General features: G+C 38.4%; 1 pseudogene; it reads left to right on the top strand.

Moving 5' to 3' along the window:
- LOC8058847 lies at positions 441 to 4,265 on the top strand (annotated as a pseudogene).

Here is a 5,241-nt window from a genome sequence, read left to right as displayed (position 1 = left end):
ACATGGTCTGTTGTCTAAAATGCTTAATTTACATGCTCTGTTCCTCTAATTCCCTTGATCATATAATTTTCTAATTGGTTTTCTTCATTTATGTTTTCACTGAAGTGAGCTTTCTTTTTTCTCATGCATGTGTAGAGGCTCCACTGACTCAATATGAGTTGGAAAAGATTGAAAGATGCATGCATAACAGTCGGGTGTTCCGCAGTCTTGGAATAAAAGAGGCAACAGAAGTCCTAAAGAGGTCGGGACCAAAGGCCATTAATGTATCCAAGGCCACTAATGCTGCTCGTGAAGACTCTGGCTCATTGTATCAGCCTGAAGATGGTGAAGACGTTGAACAAGGAGTATTAGATATGCAGGATTTGGTGCCTGAAGTTAATAAGAGTTCAACACAGAGCGCCTGCACCTCTACTGGAGGATCAAGAACCTCAAAGAGAGTGATGGCAGTGGCACTTCAGGAGCAAGACCTACCTCCAAGAATTACTAGGCAGAGGACAAGGGAATTGGACTCAACTCCTAAAGATACAACACTAGAACCTCAAGATGATTCTACAGCAGATGGGTTGATGGCTGCCAATGCTAATACTGAGACCAATAACCAAAATGAGCTGACTACTGAAGGCAAGTGATTATGATCTCAGTCCACTATTAATGGTTTACATATTTGCATTAATGGGTCTATGGTTTCCTCTAATTTATTTACAAATTCCTTTATAGGTCAAAGTGTCATCCAAAGTCACGTAAGCACACACATAGGCAGAGATTTGGATAATATTTCAAGAGTGCTAACCAACAACATCCCAGTGCACATCACTGAAGGAAAGCTGCGTCCTGAGGTGCCTTTGCAAGCTGCAAAACTAGCATCAGAGGCTGGTATTATTCTACGCAACCATGTCCCAATTTTCACGCACTAGAAGCATTATAAGGACAAAGCTGCTACAGCTATTGTTAAGGACTTCAACGACAAAGTCAGAGTATGTTACTGCTGCTAAATAGATAGTTGTGGTTTATGGATTACTGTGGTGTAAGTAGCCACAGTTTTGCTTCTCATACGGTTTTTGGCTGCTGCGTTTATGGATCAGTAGGCAGTAGCAGTGGCATAGTATATGGCTTGATATGGTAACTAGCATTTGCAAGTACTGGTAACTAAGAACTAGTATGCAGTGATAAATGAAACCATGTGTTTGATGTGTGGTCCATGTTTTGCCAGCAATAATCAACACACGAGGCAACCTCCATTTTTTATGTGCATTAACAATGAAGTGTACAAATTTGGTTCTACTAATTATGTTGGAAAACATCCAAGTAATCTGTGGCTAATTCCTTTGTATAAATCTGCTCTTTGTCGACACTTGTTTGTACTGCTTGCTTGCTCTTGTTGCACACTCCTAGAACATCATTTGATTTTTATTTAACGTTATTTTCATGCTCTCCTCTAGAGTCAATTCACCATTGATATGAATGCTAATCCGGTGAAAGAGGCCTTTTCTGATTTGCTCAAAAAAGGACAAAGGCAGATGAGATACAGGCTGAAGAAGCAATACTTCGATGGCATACCCGCAAATCAAGTTAGAACAACTTCACCGCTGACCACAATGACTGACTCTGAGTGGATGGAACTCGTGGGCATGTGGTCTACCCCAAAGCACAAGGTATAATTCTTTAATAACTTTCACAATTGTTGCCTTACAGAATATGGATTGGCTGTACACTAATGTTTGTCTCCCTATAGGAAAAATGTCTTAAAGCCAAAGATGCTCGTGAGCAAGTTCAGTACCACCAAATGACAGGTTCTCGGAGCTATGTCGCTCAATGCTATATCATGGTAAGATAAATGGCTAAGTGTTGACAATTTTTTTTTTGATTTTTAGTTGACAATAGAGCTAGCTGCATGTGTCCAGACGACGTAGAATATTCGGAAACGTTGTCTAATTTTGAGAACTATGCTATTTTTTTTTGTTTGGGCTAAAATCACCTATATTTTAAATTACTGTTATGTTGTTCCTAAGACAATTGTGTGTGTGAGGAGCTGCTGGACTCTGTTGTGTGATTGTGTAATTTTGCAAAGTCATAAATGTCCCTTACATATTTATGTCTATTGTGTGATTGTGTAATTTTGCGCTCCCTGGCTCTAAGGGTTTAACAAGGTCAATTTAGTTAGGCCTAAGATTGTGTTCTCCCTGTGCTGCTAGTGTTTACTGTTTAGATAAAGCTAAAAGCATTGGAGTCGACCATTGTGTCTAAGCTTGTGTGCTCCATGGCAAAAACTGTGTAAGCAACATGTTACATAGGTTTTTGAGTCCACAATTTTTTTCTATCATACTAAGATTGGCCTGCCTATGCCATATTCTGGATTTATTGTTTCACTTCTGGCTGGATATAATCATATAAGAGATTCTATAATTCTTGTTGTGTTAATATCTAGCACGAGAGGATTGAAGGGATTTTTAGCTACTACTATTCATTCAACTCTTCACATGTTTTTTATAATTTACTTTCTTGTCTATAATTTTAGAAGCAAACCAAATTTAAGGATGCAACACCAACTGCGATTGATATTTTCAAGGACACGCATTGCAGCAGCAAGTCAGGTTTTCAAGAGAACTCGAAGGATGCCATTGTGAGTAATTTTTCTCTATCTTACTGTGATGAGTACATGAGAATGAAACTGAAGTTGTGCTTCCATATTGTATAATGAAAATGAGAATGAGACTAAAGTAGTGCTTCCTTATTGTACAAGTTGTTAATGTCGTGGTCATGCATAATTTCTTGCTGTACTATTCCTCAATGTTGTTCTGGATATCATTTGTACATATATATTGTTCTGGACACATGCATAACAATAGGTCATGAGATGGCTGCTGCTTGTGATAATAATTCGTGTATTTGAATGATATTTTCTATGGAACTTGACAATATAAATGTTCTGGATAATTTAAGTATCTTGTTGTCCTAAAATTCTAGTGTTTTTCTGTCAGAAAGTATCCAATTGATGGAGATACAACTCCTTTGGATACTTACAAGTGTTGTACAGTTCTGAGCACCTATCAAGTGTTGTACAGGTGTGAGATTTTGTGTAATTTGACCATGTTATCTTCAAAACTAGCTCCTGTTGGTAACTAGAAACTTGTAGTGTTTTTCTTGAGCTTTCTAAATTTGTTACAGACTTTTGGTTGGCAAGAGCTTCATATATGCTGTCAGGTTTCCCTACACAACAATGCTTCTTTATGGTTTTTGACCCTATCAACATAGAAACCAAGCTTGTATTATGACTAGAATGGTACCAATAACTTTTTAAGCTTTTTGAAATGTTAAATAACAAAGTTTTTGTGTTTTAGAACTCTGGCTATGATTTATTCTTTTGACTGTACCCTATTCTCCTATTTGTTGTATAGCTTCACTACAGTATGCTTCTTGTATGTGGGTTGTCCTAAAATTCTAGGAATATATTTATACTATGAAATCAGTAGCCCACTTCATGAAAACAAGTCTGTATAGTAATGCATAACTAAAATTTTACATATCTATTGTTCTCAACAAATGCATAACTAGCATACTGTACAATCTCTCAATGTTGTTCTGGACACTATTTTTTTACATATACTTTGTTCTGGACATGCATAACTAGCGGACTGAATTTTTGGTTGTTATTGTTGCTAGGCTGAAATGGAGAACTATCTTGCTCAACCAACTGAAGATGGGCAAGATCCAAAGACACCACTTCAAGCTATAGCTCATGTTCTGCCCAAGTCATCTTTTCTCCGCAATATTGGCATGGAATCCATACAGATGAAGAAAAATGCCAAAGCTGCTGCAATGAGCAAGCGTGTGGAAGAACTTGAGGGTGAATTGCAAGCTGAGAAGAAGGGATCAGCGGGGCTGCGATCACAGGTGGCTGATTTGGAGAAGAAAGTAGAGGACCAGAATGAGACCGCAAGGAAGAATGAAGAAGAAACCGAGAAACTGAAGCAACAAGGAAATGAAATCCAATCCTTCCTTCGCTCTTTGTTTGGAAGTAGGTTCTCATCATCTGATGCTGACCAGTAATCTCTCAAACTTAGGCTCTAGATGATATTTTGGCAACATTGTGCTGGTAGCCATTTTGGTGAGCAAGATATGCTCTTTTGGTGAGCTGCAGCAGGGCATTTCTGTGTTGGTAGCCATGGTGCTAGCCATTGTGATGCTGCTGGTGGTGCGTCGCTGCTGCCGATGCGCCACTGTTGTCGATGCACTGCTTCGCTGCTGCTGGTCATGTGCATTGTGTTCTGGATGTAGGTGATGCTCAGGAGACATTTGAGATTCTCAATTTAGCTGATGTTCTGATGTTCTAGAGATATTTGGTATTCTTGATGTAATTGTATTGCATTTTAAAACTTATAGAATGCTTGTGATATTGCAATGATTTATGGAGATTACTTCTTTGAATCTGGTTCTTGGGCCGAATTGTTTATGTGGGTTAGATGTTGTATGGGCTAAAATGTACTGTGGGTTGAAAAAAGACAGGATTAATAGTATGGGCCATAAAACAAGCTAGACTGAATTGAATTGATGGGCTGAAATTCGTGGGCTAGAAAAAAATATGGTTGAAATCAGTGGGCCGGAAAAAAAACATGGGCTAAAATTACTGGACTAAAAAACTTAAATGGGCTGAAAGACAACTGCGTGGTATATGGGCTCTAGCAGGCCAAATTTCATTTTTTGACGTTTTTTTCCTTCCTGCCATGTCAGCAACTGATCCTACATGTCATTTGCCCATGTGGCAAGGCCTAGGATTTAATGACACTAAACCAGTGTCATACGATTATATGACACTGAAATCAGACGTCATATGCTTATGACGTTAAGCAAAACAGACGTCACATAATAATTTTGTGACTGTGGCTTTTTGACGTTTGGATTTTCGTCATCTGGACGTCAAAAAATTAAAGTAATGACGTAAATTCTATATATTGTGACATAATAGAACGTCAAAAAGCCACAACCTTCTTGTAGTGATTTTGAGCTTCACTTTGAGATCCCTCGGTTTCATCAAACTCCACATCATGGACTTCTTCCAATGTGCCACTTGCCAAGTTCCAAACTCTATATGCTTTGCTTGTGGTGGAATAACCGAGTAAGAACCCTTCATCACATTTCTTCTCAAATTTGCTCAATCTAGTGCCTTTCTCGAGAATGTAGCATTTGCAACCAAACACTCTAAAGTATGCAATGTTGGGCTTTCTTCCATTCAAAAGCTCATAT

The sequence above is a fragment of the Sorghum bicolor genome, chromosome 10, assembly GCF_000003195.3.
Source record: "Sorghum bicolor cultivar BTx623 chromosome 10, Sorghum_bicolor_NCBIv3, whole genome shotgun sequence".
NCBI lineage: Eukaryota > Viridiplantae > Streptophyta > Magnoliopsida > Poales > Poaceae > Sorghum > Sorghum bicolor.
Note: the sequence above shows the minus strand (reverse complement) of the source record. Positions and strands in the feature narration are given on the sequence as shown.